The following is a 17,500-nucleotide window of genomic DNA, read 5'->3' on the forward strand; positions in this document are numbered from 1 at the left end:
AAACTGTAGTTCAAATACAGAAAAATTCGTATTGCTCAGTAAAAATTAATATCTAAAATAAGAAATGATAAGCATAACTTTGAAGAATAGGCAGAAATGGAACCTATAAGATACATCATTTTATGATTGTTAATATAGATTTCGTGTAACGAGACATGTATAATACCTTTAATCACCCTCTCGAATTTATCATCATATTAGTTTTACTATTTATACTTTATTTTATACATAATGTGGACACACACTGTACAGGCAGATGGGTTTATATCACCATATTATATTGTACAACTGATTCAAGAAAAATGTGTGATTTTTCATTTAGTAATATATATTCTGTACTAACATGCTTACGTGCTGTTCTATTAGGACATCTAGTGTTCTTCGGGCCGAATGATGGAAATGCATAATTGATAACTTTGGGCCCTTAGGAACTTCTCTACCTGTAAGTCCTCGAAACATTTTTTTAACGAAAGGATTTTTAAGCAAAAAAAAAAAATATTATTGCATTTCCATATAGTTGCAATACTGAAAGTAATACTTTTTACTAAAATGTCATGTTCGCATTAGATTTTCATTATCCAGACTGCTACATTAACCCTTAAACCACAACAGAAAATTGCGGTACTAATGTTCCTGTCCACACTGACCAGATGGAAATTTGCCTGACGTTGGCTATGACCAAAAACCTCTAGACTTTCTGGTTCTAACAGATTTCTGAACTATGGATATTTCATACGAAAAAAAAAAAAAAACGCAGAATAAAACGGGGAACAGAATACACTTTCTTCTGTTCACAAATCCATATGAAAGACTTTAAAAATCTCGGCCCGTTTCGGGATTTGAACCTTGAGTCCCCCTCGCATTGAGCGAAAATAAATCAGGGTTTTATCGGCAAAACTTGGTCTTTTGGGGTAAATTTACTTTATCAAATTTTCATATTTCGTTGCTAGGTTTTCAATGTATTTTTTAAACGCATTGTCATAACACGGAGTCTTAGTAAAAAAAATTTGTTTGCTTTTTTATATTTGTATGGGAATAATGAAGCTATAAAGCTTCCTGGTAGGGAGTGCTCTTTGCAAAAGTGCCGTTGAAAAAGTTGAGGGAAAAAAGAACTAGTTTTTATAGGGATAAATTAGGTTTAGACTAATTACTGGGTGTTGTGTCTTATCAACTCTAACTGTCGTATCTAGGGTCGTATATCTTTAAAAAAACACACATTGAAAAATCAATTTGGGGTGGTTTAGGACAGTTTGTTTATGGAAAATGTTGGTCTTGTTTTGCAAGAAATGTTGGCTGTTGAAAAAAAAACACTCTTATCATGGCTGATGGTCCTAGGGTAGATTCTCGCTTTGGGTGCGAGAGGTCCGAGTTCAAATCCCGGTAGGCCCTCTTTCTGTATACAAAAAAAGTTAAACATAAAATCAATTTAAGGCAGAAGTATTCATTTGTAAGGTTTTTGGAAAATTTTTCCTTTGTTTAATATAGGGTTGAATTCTTTTTAAGGAGAGCCTTTTAAATCCGTTTTGTATTGCCTAATGTTATAAATTTAAGCAATATCCTTTTTAAATTCTTATTCCTCTTCATCATTATTTACATCTTACAACTTAGTTTAAATTTTAATTATTATATATACATATTATAATTTCACAACACAAACACACACAACCACACACACACGACACACACAACACACACACAAACACACACCACACACACACACACACCACACACACACACAACCCCACACACCCACCCCAACACACCACACACACACGCACGCACCACACATATATATGTGTCAAAACTGGCTAAAAATAAATAATTAGCTACTAATACATCGGCTGAGATTGCAGGAACCCGCTAAATTACTGAAACGAAAAAACATTCAGCTAAACGGACGCATCTGAAGCGTGGAAAAAAAACCTTAAATGAAACATTTTTTTTTAATTTTAAAAATCCCTAACAAAACTAAAATACGAGTACTATGATGCGCCAGGATGCTCGTGAAACAGCCCAATATTATCCCATTTCATGATATGTTGCTTTTTCACATTATTTATTTCATTAGCTTCGTTGTATATTAGTAAAGATTCTTTAAAACATATTTTTGAGTGGTAATAGGTGGTTAATATCACATGAATCCCACAACCCCACTCTCACTGCATTGATAAAGAGAGGGCCTGACCGGGATTTGAACCCGGGACCTCTCGCACCCTAAGGGGAAGAATCATACTCCTAGACCATCAGGCCGTTGCTTCAGAGTCTAATATAAGATGAAATTTTTAGAGGTAGTTTCTTCACCTGCGTTTCGGTTAGCTGTTATGTTTTTTTTTTAGTTTAGTTTAGCCCTTTTAAATTTACCACCGGGCTAACTGCACAGGCGTGGGCAAGCTGTGGTACATTTGTCAGGCCCACTTCTGCAACTTTGTATCCTAGAGTTTGTGCATACTGTCTAATGTTATTCAACTATTATTGTTATTAACCCTTTAAACACGTTTTTGCAAAATCTTTCACTCTTACTTACAAATGTTATTAAGCATCTGAGCATGTTTCCATAAAATTCATTGATAATGAAGGCAAATTATTTACTGAAGATACGGCCTATGGTCTTTTACACATGGCCATAAAGCCTCTTAGAAAACGTAGGAAATTCAAGATTCAGATTCCTCGGTTTCTATGATTTCAGAGAAACTTTTTTCTTCGTCCTGAACCCTCTTGTTCACTGAGTTTTATTTCGCTATTTCTAGACTCTCCGGTAAACACACACACACACACACACACACCCCACACACAAAACACACCACACACACACACCACACACACACACACACACCCCACATATATATATATATATATATATATATATAAAATATATATATATATATATATAATATGTTATATATATAAAATACAACTGGCTAAAAATAAATAATTAGCTACTAATAATCGGCTGAGATTGCAGAAGCCGCTAAATTACTGAAACGAAGAAACATTCAGCTAAACGGACGCATTGAAACGTGGAAAGACCTTAAATATAACAGTTTTTTGTAATTTTAAATCCCTAACAAAACTAAAATGGGAGTAACTATGATGCGCCGGATGCTCTGAAACGAGCACCCCACACACACACACACACACACCACAAAACACACAACACACCCCACACACACACAATACAATACAATCTTCGAAAAAGCATCCTACATTAATTTGATTTAAGCATGTTTCGTCTTTTTTTACATACTAAAACCCTTTTATGTACTGAACTGGTCATTTATAAAATATTCTCAGCCGATTATTGGGTTTACATAGGAATACCCGACCCGCTTCCCACGCATAGCGTCACATTGTGCAGAAATTATTTACATTCTAGGGCCCAAGAATAAGAAGGGTCAATATCTCAAAGTCAATGTTTGAGAAAAACGCTTTGAAAGTTTGCTCCGTTCCATTGAAATTCAGGAAATGTTATTCACGAAACAGATTTTTCTTTTTCAAACTGTGTTGTATTAATCTAATCCTTATAAAGATTTTTCTGTAAATAATTTTAATATTTTTGTAAGGAAACTTTTATGTTTTTAACCACCTATGCATTGAAAGTCTTTGGATTAGTATGTAGACAGTTAAATTTTATATCTAAATTGTTTTTTATCATTCTTTGTTCTTTATCAGTATGATCATCACTACTACGATCACTACTGCTGCTATCACGATTAACATTACAACTAATATTACTATATCAATTACTTCATTGTTAATGTTGCTTTTTATGTTGTTGTTGTCTTTATTCTCATCATCAGCAGCAGCATTATTATTATTATCAGCTATCATTGTTATTTTTATTAGCTATAATCCTGTTGTAGTTATTGTCTTTTTTATTGCTTTTATTATCATTATTGCCATTATTTCATTATGGTAGTCCTTTTTGAACTTAAGCTTTAAATATTGTTTTTATTCTGTCACATATGGCTAATGATAAAATAGGAAGCATAGTCCATCGAGAATCACACTAGATAAGGAATTTTTTTTATAATATTGATGATTATTATTATTAATATTATCAATTCCAGAGTTTTATTATTCTAAATTATTTTTTATTATTCCTCAATTTTAAGAAATTTCAGGTTTCCACATAACTAATAGAATTTACTTCAGGCAATCTTATTTCGTCGTTTACCAACACCGTTTTACTCCATTTCCTTACTTTACACTTTGTATGCACCATGTGCTGTTTGGTGGGGCGGAACAATAAAATCATGACACCATATTTGTGACAAAATGTCCCTCAGTTTTTAATTTCCATAGTGTGCTATATACATATACATACACACACACATACACACGTGTGTGTGTTGTGTGTGTGTGGTGTGTGGGGTGTGTGTATGTGTGTGTGTGTGTGTGTGGGGTGTGTGTGTTTTGTGTGTGGTGTGTGTGTGGGGTGGGGTGTGGGTGGGGTGTGTGGTTGTGTGTGTGTGTGTGTGTGTGTGTGTGTAGGGTTGTAGTATGTATGTATGGGATGTAGTTGTGTGTGTGTGTGTGTGTGGGGTGTGTGTGTGTGTGTGTGTGTGTGGTGTGTGCATGTGTATTATATACATGTATATAGTATATATATACATATATAACCAAATAGTACAAATCAACTGTAATAGAATAATCACGTATATACTTATATATTATGTATACATACATACATAAACATACAGATATATACATATAAATATCATATATTTAGAAAAAATCAGACGATATTTACATGACTATGTTTTATAGTGAATCCCATCTTAACAGCTGTAAGTAAGTTGTGAATGAAAAGATAACCTCCAGGTCTACGCTAGTCATAACAAGTAGCGGAAGTGGGCGGGGCCAGTACGACCGTAACCTGAGTGTAGATGAAGGAGCTCACAGTCTAAACTAACTTTTCTTCTCATTTTCTATACGGCCTGATGGTTTTAGGGTATGATTCTCGCTTAGGGTGCGAGAGGTCCCGGTTCAAATCCCGGTCAGGCCCTCTCTTTACCAAACATAACTTGGTTATGAGTCGATATGCAAATAAAACATTTAAAAAATAACGAAAAAGTAATGCTTCGGCATATGCTGAAGGTAATACATGGCTATGTTTCTTTTCTTCAGTTTATTCCTATATATTGTTTACGTAAATATTAAAGAATAAGTCCGATATGCGAAGCCCTTTGCCTCGCCCGGGCTATGCCCATGAGGGGAGCCCGGCCTGTGTCGCCTAATGCCGAATCGCTCACGTGTGTCATTGGTGCTGACTCGGCTGAGCCTAGTCCTTGCCCGCCGTGATCCCCCCACAGCAGTAGCCTCCGGGCGACAATTGCAACTTCTCGCGCCTGGGCGGGGCTCGAACCGCCGACCCCTCGGGTGAGAGGCCGACACGTTACCACTGTACTAGCCCGGAGGCTTAAATAGTAAATGTTCCCGGTTATTGACAACGCCCTACGGTCTTTTTTCTTCGCTTTTCCTGTGGTAAAATTTCTATTTATATACATGTGTGTGTGTGTTTTGTGTGTGTTGTGTGTGTGTTTGTGTGTGTGTGGTGTGTGTGTGTGTGTGTGTGTTGGTGTGTTACATACATATACATATATTTACATATGTATAACATGTATATATACATATATTTAAAATATGTATACATGTATATATAATATATTTTACATATGATACATTTTTATATACATAAAATTTATCAAATATATTTTAACATACATATATAATATTTCATTTTATATACTTGTTATATACATATATATTCACACATATGCATTTATATATATATATATGCATATGACTTATTTGTGCATATGTATATATACATATAATTATATTATATATACATTTGTGTATATGTGTAGATTTATATACATATATATGCATATATACATATATGTACATACGCGCATATATACATTTTACATATATTTATATACATATTCACATATATACATATATAGACACAAATTTTATGTATGTATATACATATTATATTTATATACACATACATATACGTACACACGCGCGCGCGCGCGCGCGCGTCTATATAATATAATACATACATACATACATACTACATACCTACATACATAAACAAGAGCCAAGGTTCTCTTAACTCTTTTGCAACCCCTCTTGCAGACCTCACTTTTTCTTTCTGAAGCTATAGCAAATGACCATAACATATAATTAAATTTGGGCAAATTGTAGCTGATAAGGTTTAACTATAATTCTTTATAAAATCTGCAAAATAACTAAAAGAAAATGATGAAATAGTGATAACATATAAGCAAGGACAACAATAACAAGAAGCAAAGTTCCAAGAGTGATTTTTTTTTCTTACTAACTCGAGATGCTGTTTTTCAGTCTTATCTTTTTTTCGTTTTTTGTTGCTGAAGATTATTTTTGAAAAAGAAAAAGCAATTTTTCTTCTCTAAATCTAATTAATCGTCATGTTCATTTATTTACTAATGAGAATGAAGGTTTACATCTTCCAGATGTGTGTGTGGTGTTGTTTTGTGTGTGTTTTGTGGTGGTGTGTGTGTGTGTGTGGGTGTGTGTGTGTGGTGGGGGGGGTGGGTGGGGTGTGTGTGTGGTGTGTGTGTGTGTGTGTGGGGTGTGTACTAATATATACCCTATTTCATATTTGATAAGGTTTTAATAAAAGGGGATACTCTTGAAACAGATTCTGCATGTAGGGTTATTAGACAAAACTAGATAAACTGTATTGACAGTCATAAGGAGAGAAATGTCATTTTTCTTCTTACTATTTTCTCTATGAAACACGATTAATAAGGTGTGAAGTGAAGAGTATATCAAATATAGAAGATAAAGTAGAGTAAGATTTAAGTGATACCTTGGGATTACCGTGAAATGAATACCGCAATTATGCTGAAGAAATCAAATAGTATTTATTCCTAAATTTCCACCTCTAAGAGTTCTAACGATATATAATTTTTTCTTTTTGTGTAAAGGCTTGATGGTGTAGGATATGGTTCTCGCTTAGGAGACGTCCCGGCTTCAAATCCCAGACAGGCCCTTTTTTCGGAATCCATTTTATCATCAAATGTCTCGGTTGTTGACGTCAATCTTTCATTAAACAATGCTCGGGTCTCTTTGTAGTTTCTTTTGTAGAGATGGGAAATTTTGCTCACCCTAACTACAGGAAATCAAGTAGCATTTAAAGCAAATTATCTTATGGTTATTTGGCTGATCATCAGGATATGACATCTCTATCAAAGTTTTCTTTACACCCAGTCTGAATAGAAGCTTACTTAATATTCCCGTGGTCAAAAATAAACTGCTAGCAGCTTGTTTTTTCAAAAAGTTTTCATAATCTCAACTGTATGTTGGGACTGAGAAACATGGGGTGTGTATTTGTGACTGCAGAAATTTTATCTCTCAGTTCGATAAAGTTGGAAAATGCCACTTTGAACGTTTGAAATGTATTATTTTTATGATAACAATAAAAGTCCATGACATATTTCAGTTTTCCAGCTTCCATCTCAGTTAAGAGCCTTTGAGATAATTACCTTGCTCAAAACGATTAATATCCAAAAATAGCAATTACAACACTCCCAATGTCCTCTTTTCGCAACCCTTTCAGTCCTACTTTACTTCTATATTTGATTAAACTCTTCACTTCAAGCCTTAGTAATCAGCGTTTCATAGTGAAAATTCATTTAAGAAATGAGTGTTTCTTTTACCTATAAATCTCTATCCTTTATGACCTCTCAGATAGCAGATAGCACTGGGCAAAGGCCCAAACTTCAAGTTTTGTGATGACAGACCAATGGAATTGCCGTTTCTTGACCTTTGTAGATTTCATAACTACGGATACCCCGTCTTATATATTTATTTCTACATAAAGTTATTGAACTGAAATGTAGTGATACCCGTTCATTTAAAATATAAAATGGAAATTTCCATGAAAATATTGATTTCGGGAAAAGCTGTGATATCGACAAAGATGTAGCAACACAGAAGAATCATATAAATGCTGTATATGTTTCAAATTCCTTACACGAGAAAAATTCAGCATAAGCATAGAGAAGGGTACTTAAAGGACCTATTTTTTGGATATCAAATTTTCACTAGGTCACTGATAAAACAGGGAAAGTATATCAATGTGTATGTTTGGTGTGTGTGTGGTGTGTGTGGTGGGGTGTGTGTGTGTGTGTGTGTTTTGTGTGTGTGTGTGTGTGTGTGTTGTGTGTGTGTGTGTGTTGGTGTGTGTGCGTGTGTGTGGGGTGTTTTGTGTGTGTGTGTGTTGTGTGTGTGTGTGTGTGTGTTGTGTGTGTGTGTGTGTGGTGCGCCCCCGTGCACGTGTGCATTACCCTAATAAAGGGAAGTAAAACATTTTGGTACACAAACCCGACGTAGGGGTGTCTCAACAAACAGTAGCCTTTATTGAAAACAGAAGAAAAGAAAATGTAAATGAAGAAATACCCTACTTTCATCACTTATAGAAAGAGTAGTTTATCGTTATTTTTATGCAATACATGCAATTATATACCCAATATTCATGATATTAGCAAGAAAGGGCCTGACCGGGATTTGAACCCGGGACCTCCGCACCCTAAACGAGAATCATACCCTAGACCATCAGGCCGTTCTTTACAGAAAGGGTGGAAAAAGAAAATTAATCTAGACTGTAAACTCCAAAGTCATACAGAAAAAATCAGTTCTCCTTGTGATTTCCTTTTTTGGGAACTCGGATGATTTTCCGGGAATAAGGCCATCAATTATCGCTATTGAGAGAAAAAACAAGCAGAAAAATAATCATATGGTAATACACAGACTATTTATACATATGCCAATATACATGTAGGCACATACAAATGGAATATTTTACAGTGTCTTCCTCGAAACTTACCGACCAATGCATTCATTTATATATCAGACAAATAAGAAAAAAAATAGAGAAAAACTTTAATCATAGACAATCGGATATAAAAAGAAACGGAGACCATGAAAACTGAAATATGATGATCTGGGAAATCTTTAAAATTGCTGTTTTATTGTCGTTTGCTTTTTAGTAAAATGCAAGTGATATATTCATTTTTTCGGCGTCTAGGCCTTGGGGAAAAATAACGTCTCTGGATTAACACCAATACCCCCAAAAAAACACCCGTGAACCTAACCTTCACTGAGTCAAAAAATTACCATGTCCGTCACACGGATGTGGGGTGTGTGTGTGTGTGTGTGTGTGTGTGTGGGGGTGTGTGTGTGGTGTGTTGTGTGTGTGTGGTGTGTGTGTGTGGTGTGTGTGTGAGTGTGCGTGTGTGTGTTTTGTGTGTGTGTGTTTGTGTGTGTGGTGTGGGTGTGTGAGAAAGTCTGTTGTTTGGCTGTTAGTGCGTATATATTGGAAAGAAAATCTTACCAAGATGAGTTTTTGCCTACGCCACGACAATTCTGGAATCCCCAAAAAAGCACTGTCAATAAAGGTATGGTCTTAGGATAAAGGCCTCACTAACAAGAGCCTGACCCGGATTTGAACGCACCCTCCCAAAGCGAGAATCATACCCCTAGACCATAGGCCGATGTAAATGTAACTGAAAGCAGGCTGAAACTTAGATCAAACTTTATATATATATTATATATATATATATATATATATAATATATAATATTTTTACATACATACATACATATTTATATATGTATATATATTATATTATATTATACGTATGTATATAATATATATTTATACTTATACAGTATACTATATGTGTGTGTGAAGTTTGCTTACAGTTTCAGGCTGCTTTCACTAACATTTTATGTCGGCCTGAAAGGTCTAGGGGTATGATTCTCGCTTTGGGTGCGAGAGGTCCCGGGTTCAAATCCCGTCAGGCCCTCGTTAGTGAGGTCTCTTTTATCCTAATGACCATAACATTTGCAGACACTGCCTCATTGGATTTCAGAGGAATTGCTGTGGTGTAGGCAAGAACTCATTCTTGGTGAGAAGAGTATTTACCTTCCTATATACTCGCACAAACACACTTTCACTCTCAAATTCTTTAATCCTCTCTCTCTCAAACACACACACACACACATGCATGCATGTATGTGACGAACATGAGTGTCTGTTTGACTAAATGAGGCTTATGTTCGCTGGTCTTTGTTATGTACTGGAGGTAATCCAATTTGATCGGTAAGACACGTGACGAAGGAACAATGGGTGTATAGGTATAGTATAAATATTTCTGGTTGTCAGTCTATCAGTAGTTTATAATTGATGTCCTGATTGACGAAAATCATCCGAGTATGAAAAGGAAATCGCAAACGAAAACTGACCTTTTCTGTTTAACTTAAGGAGTCTTCAGCTGCCTCAGAACTCTTGACTGAAGAGAAAGCGAGATATGCAGTGAGTGTTATGAAGTGAAAACTATTTTCTCGAGGCTGTTTGGTGTTACGAGTTTGCAAGGGAAATGAAGATTCTGCTCATTCATAGCATCTGTTCCTGAATATGATATATATATATATATAATATATTATATATATATTAATATATATGTGTGTGTGTGTGTGGGGTGTGTTGTGTGTGTGTGTGTGTGTGTGTGTGTGTGTGTGTGTGTGTGCGTGCGTTGGGGCGTGCGTGCGTGCGTGCGTGGTGTGTGTGTGGGGCGCGCGCGCGCACGTGTGGCATTACCATAATAGAAGCGAAGTAAAAATTATGGTACACACCAGACGTAGAGTGTTTCAACAAACAGTTACCTTTACTTGAAAACAGAAGAAAAGAAATATAACGATGTAAATGAAGAAATACCCTACTTTCAGCATTTGTAGAAAGAGTAGTTTTTCGTTGTTTTTAATGCAATGCATGCATATCAACTCTTATATTCCCAAAGTTTCATGATATTGACAAAGAGAGGGCCTGACTGGGATTTGAACCCGGGACCCCTAGACCATCAGGCCGTTCTTTACAGAGAGCTGGAAAGAGAAAATTAATCTAGACTGTAAGCTCCAAGTCATACAGAAAAGATCAGTTCTTGTGATTTCCTTTTTTGGCAACTCGGATGATTTTCTGCAATAAGGCCATCAATTATCGCTATTGAGAGAATAACAAGCAGAAAAATAATCATATGGATAATACACAGACTATTTATACATATGCCAATATACATGTAGGCACATACAAATGGAATATTTTACAGTGTCTTCCTCGTAACTTACCGACCAATGCATTCATTTATATATCAGACAAATAAGAAAAAAAAATATTAGAGAAAAACTTTAATCATAGAAAACCGGCATATAAGAGAAACGGAGACCATGAAAACTGAAATATGATGATCTGGGAAATCTTAATATTGCTGTTTTATATATTGTTTTTTCTTTTTTTCTTTTTAATAAAATGCAAGTGATATTATTTATTCTTTCGGCGTCTAGGCCTTGGGGAAAAATAACATCTCTGGATTAACACCAATACCACAACAAACACCTGCGAACCTAAGCCTACATTCAATCAAACATTTACCCATGTCCGTCACACGGATGTGTGTGAGTGTGTGTATGTATGTGTGTGTGTATGTATGTGTGTTGTGTGTGTGTGTGTGTGTGTGTGTGTGTGTGTGTGTGTGTGTGTGAGTGAAATTCTGATGGTTTGCTCTTAGTACATATTGGAAATAAAATACTTTACCAAGAATGAGTTTTTGCCTACGCCACAACAATTCTGGAATCCAAGAAGCACTGTCAATAAATGGTATGGTTTAGGATAAAGGCCTCACTAACAAGAGCCTGACCAGGATTTGAACGCACCCTCCAAAGCGAGAATCATACCCTAGACCATTAGGCCGATGTAAATGTAACTGAAAGCAGCCTGAAACTTAGATCAAACTTTATATATATATATATATATATATATTATATATATATATATATATATATATTATATATATATTTATATATATTATATGATATGTATTTATATGATATATATTTATTCATATACAGTATACTAATGTGTGTTTGAAATTTGCTTACAGTTTCAGGATGCTTTCACTAGCATTTATGTCGGCCTGATGGTCTAGGGGTATGATTCTCGCTTTGGGTGCGAGAGGTCCCGGGTTCAAATCCCGGTCAGGCCCTCATTAGTGAGGTCTCTTTTATCCTAAATGACCATACCATTTGCAGACACTGCCTCATTGGATTTCAGAGAAACTGCTGTGGTGTAGGCAAGAAATCATTCTTGGTGAGAAGAGTATTTACCTTCTTGTATACTCGCACATCCAACCACACAAACACACTTTCACTCACAAAATCGTTATTCCTCTCTCTCTCAAAAACACACAACATACATGTATGCATGTATGTGGGACATGAGTGTCTGTTTCACTAAATGAGGCTTATGTTCGCTGGTCTTTGTTAAAATTTATTTTTTCCAAGTCATAGACACTAAAAGAAAAGAAATCATCTCTTACCTTTCCTTGAAAACAAAAGTTTGTCATCGTTAATAAAACAGCAATATAAAGATTTCTCAACATATCAGGTTCAGCTTCATAATCTCAGTGCCTTTTATTCATTATTTTCTATTATCAAAGGTTTTTTGTTTGTTGACTGATACACATAAAAATGCATTGATCGGTAAGACACAGTGACGAAGGAACAATTGGTGTATAGGTAATAGTATAAATATTTCTGGCTGTCAGTCTATTAGTAGTCATAATTGATGTCCTGATTGCCGAAAATCATCCGGGTACTGAAAGGAAATCACAACGAAAACTGACCTAGTCTGTTTAACTTAAGGCGTCTTCAGCTGCCACAGAACTCTTGACTGAAGAGAAAGCGAGATATGCAGTGTGTATTATGAAGTGAAACCTATTTTCTCAAGGCAGATTGGTGTTACGAGGTTGCAAGGGAATAGAAGATTCTGCTCATTCATAGCATCTGTTCCTGAATATGATATATATAATATATATATATATATATATATATATTATATATATATATATATATATATATATATATATACATATATATATATATATATATATATATATATTATATATATATATATATATATATATATATATATATATATATATAGGTGTGTGTGCGTGTGTGTGTGTGTGTTTTGTGTGTGTTGTGTTTGTGTGTGGTGGTGTATGTGTGTGTGTTTTGTGTGTGTGTGTGTGTGTGTGGTGTGTGTGTGTGTGTGTGTGTGTGTGTGTGTACATGCAATATACATATTTATATATATATATATAATATATATATATATTATATATATATATATATATATATATATGTATACATAGACACATACTCATACCCACGCGCTTGTATATATATATATATATAATATATATATATATTATATATATATATATATATATATATAATATATATATATACATAATGTAGGTATGTATACACATACACACACATAATATTACACACCCACATTTTAATATAAAATATATAGATATATATAATATATATATATATAATATATAATATATGTGTGTTGGGGTGTGTGTGTGTGTGTGGGGTGTGTGTGTGGTGTGTGTGTGTGTGCGTGTGTGTGTGTGTGTATGTGTGTGTGTGTGTGTGTGTGTGTGTGGTGTGTGTGTGTGTGTGTGGGTGGTGTGTGTTGTTTTTTTTTTTTTGTTTGTGTGTATGTGTGTGTGTGTGTGTGAGAGTGTGAGGGGGGTGTGTGTGTGCATCACATACATATACATGTATATATATATTAGACACAGGCTCTCTGAGTCTAGCCGCCGTGGGAACGGACGTTTTTTTTACCTCCTTCCGCACCCGCCTAACAGCTCAGCAAACCATGGCATCTCATGGTCCCGCAGAGTCAGAGGGAAATCTGACTACCCCCCCAGGGTCACAGGGGGCCAACCAGGGAGCTTCCCCGGTGCTTCCTCGGGCAGTAGCCCGAGCTCTCATCCCCAGAGTGTAAGGGGACCTTGGCCCGGGTTTCGTGCCCCCTTCCCAGGGTAATGGGACCCTCCGCCCTAGGATACGGGCCCCTTGGCAACGAGGGTCAAAGCTGCTCCCCCCCATGACGATGGGCACCCCCACGGTAGCCAGGGTCAAGGCTGCCCCCCTGCCCAGGGCAAAGGGCGACTCAGCAACCCGGACAATACAGCAGCCCGATCAAAAAATAACAACGAAACCAGCAAAGCAGTGATAACAGTGAGGCAATGAAGAAACAAATCAGATAAATGGAAACAGTGAATGCAGTGCAGACAGAAAGGCCGTGTATCTTTTTAAGGAACAAACATAGTGCTGAACACAATTCCTATGCTTTATTGCCACAAAAAAAGCCTGGGCTCGGATGGTTTATGTGATCAAATCAGGAAACTGTTACAGCCCGGACGAGATCGACAACGCCTACAATATCATTCTACATATATCAGACTCTAGAAGAACAAGAAATACAAACCAAAGACATGAAAAAGGATGAAAACTTCCAGAGTGCATACAATGATCGATCAGTGCTTAAAAAAGGACAACATAGTGTTTGCTACAACAACGACAGACACACCAGCCACTGATTGGTCTCCCTCCAAAGAAAACAGGTATTTCTGCAACTTTTGTAAAAATTTTTTCAAAAATCAAACACCAAGATACACAAAAAAACAAACACAAACCCTCCTTCATCAATTCAAGATCTTATTGAAAATAAAATTGATTTGCTGATCGGAATGTTCCGAAAGCAATCTGCAATAAACAGTTTGATTACCAAAGATGCGATGCTTTCTCGGCCGCCACAAATGCGGAAAGGAAGCGTTAGTCACAACATTCTCACCCCATCCCAGCACGTAACATCCGACCTCCCAACCCCTGCCCACGATCAATCTGCCTACCAACCCCTTCCTTCGCATCCCCCCCCTGTCGAATGTCCTCTACCAAATACGCCACAAAATGAATCTACACAAAATCACACTCCTACACTTCCACGGCAGTACCCACGAACAACACCTCTCCACCCCCCCTCCACCCCCATCACCCTCCCCGACACTCCGTCCCCTCTACCCTCTCCTCTCTACCACTCCGACCCAGCACACTCACGACCTTGCTGACGCGCCAGCCACCCCTCGTCCGGGCCACGCAAGCGTTTGCCCAATAACACGCTGAGGCGTCCTGCAACCAGGATGAGGAACGAAGCTTCATCACAAGTAACCCCAAGAAGAAGCTACTTTAAAAACAGTAAAAGAAAAAAAACAAGCAAAAACATCTTCCACCAAACCGCCACTGGAAGACGCGCCCACACCACCACGTCCCTGGAGTACCCGCCCCCTACTTCCCTCCTACTCACAAGCGCCACAATAGTCATCAACAACTACTCGGATCGAGCGGAAACACGGCAACAAATAAACGAGCAGCCGCAGACCCACCAAGATGATGAAGGATTCATTCCTGTCAACTCTCGAAAACAAAGAAGAAAAACAAGGGAGGAACGCCACTCACCAAAACCCTTGCAAGGCGCCGACCGACCTAAGGTAGTGTACTTATAAAATTACAAGTTGCCACCCTGACACGCAAGAGGAAGATATTGAAGACTTCCGGGAAAAATAAATTTAACCATATTTCTAATGTGAAAGCTTTTAAAACTAAAATGACACATAATTATTACTCCAGTTTCACAGTCACTATAAGAGGCAAAGATATAAACCCAGATCTTTTCCTAGAACCCGACGTCTTCCCCCCAATGTAAAAGTGTTCCTAAACAGAAACAAGTACAACGGCGAACAGAATGTTTGACGTTGCAAATCCGGCGGGCAAACCAGTAAACACTATCAGAATAGAACACATTAATGCACAGTCCCTCCCTCGGTCATTTCGACAAAATCAAACTGTTAATTAAGGAGAGAAAATTGATATTTTGTGTATTAGTGAAATTTGGCTTCACCAAGAAATATCAAGCAATTTCATCAGCATCCCAAATTTTCATGTTTATAGATGTGATGCAGGACGTGGAGGTGGAGTCTGCATATATGTAAGCGATACCCTTTAAATCAAATAAGATGTCCTCTACAATTGTAAATCATACAGCTGTAGAGGACATCTGGGTAACCTTTACAAAGCGTATGTGCCCTTCCTTCCTCGTCGGCACAATTACAGACACCCTCATGCCACCATAGAATTTTTTGATTATCTTGGAAATTTTTACAGAGAAATGTCACTAAAGAGAAAACCCTCTTTTTATCTTAGGTGACTTAAATGACGATCTAAATAAACCAAATGCAAAGTTACATGGGATAATCAATATACATAAACTAAAAACAACTTATAAAGAAACCTACAAGGATTACAGAAAACACCTCATCCATATTAGATGTTATAATAACAAAGAGACCCGATATCATACTTCACACAGACGCTGTCCCATGCCACATTTGCAGATCACAAGCTTTTAACCTTTGACCATAAATGTAGAAAAACCAAAGCGAAAACAGTCACTAAAACCTCTCGCGACTTAACACAATACAATCCTCAGTTACTCTGCCAACATATTTTTGCCAACAAATTATACTCTCAGAGATCTTAACAACAGATGACGTGAACAGACAAGTAAATATTTAACCAATGTGATAAAAAACGGCATCGATGCCTCCGCACCTTTTAAAACAAAACAGTTAGACGTCCTCCTGCCCCTTTGGATAAGTGACAACATTAAGAGGGCCATAAATGATAGAAATAATACTCATAAAGCTCTCAAAAATAAACAGATATGGACCCGCCTTGCAGCTGAATACAAACATAAGAAGAGGAATGTGAAAACATCCTCCTTTGTGCGAAAAAAAAATTACTTTAAAATTAAATTCAAGGAATGTAGAAACGATTTTGCCGAAACATGGAAACTAGTAAATACACTAGTGCCTAAGAAGAAACAAAATACAGACATTTCCATAAACAACATAGAACACTTTAATAACTTCTTTGCAGAAATCGGTAGACGCACTTTTTGAACAGACAATGCCCCTAATATCAACACAACATAAACGAAACGAGGCCCACAAACAAACTTTTTCAGACCGCAGCCAGTAGAAGTAGAAACAATTATTCTGACAATAAAAAAACTTAAGAAAGACGAACTCCGTGGGAGCGGATGGCATTGCACATCGTTTCATAATTTATAGTTTACCAGCAATTGCATACTATTTGACAGTCATTATTAATACATCCATAGTCACCGGTGTTTATCCTTCACTCTGGAAACATGGTATCAAAACACCTATTTTCAAATCCCGGTGACAGAGACGAAATTAATAATTATCGGACCCATCACTATACTAAACCAAAAAATATCTAAAGTTCTCGAGAAAATAGTTGCAAACCAATTAACATCATTTTTGGAAGAAAAAACCTTTTTATCTAACACACAACACGGTTTAGGAGTAAACTATCAACCGAAACAGCATTATTTAAAAATCACAGAGAAATTTATAAAAATATAGACAACAACCAGATCAATTTGCTCACTCTGTGTGATTTATCGAAGGCCTTTGACGTGTCAGCCCTGAATTACTTGTAAAGAA

General features: G+C 36.5%; 1 non-coding gene across 1 annotated transcript; it reads left to right on the top strand.

The window, feature by feature from the left end:
- Window positions 1-12,022: 12,022 nt before the first annotated feature.
- Trnap-ugg lies at window positions 12,023-12,094 on the top strand. Its single transcript has one exon. It is a non-coding gene; the product is annotated as a tRNA-Pro (tRNA).
- Window positions 12,095-17,500: the final 5,406 nt, after the last annotated feature.

Source organism: Penaeus monodon, chromosome 4, assembly GCF_015228065.2.
Source record: "Penaeus monodon isolate SGIC_2016 chromosome 4, NSTDA_Pmon_1, whole genome shotgun sequence".
Taxonomy (NCBI): Eukaryota; Metazoa; Arthropoda; class Malacostraca; order Decapoda; family Penaeidae; genus Penaeus; species Penaeus monodon.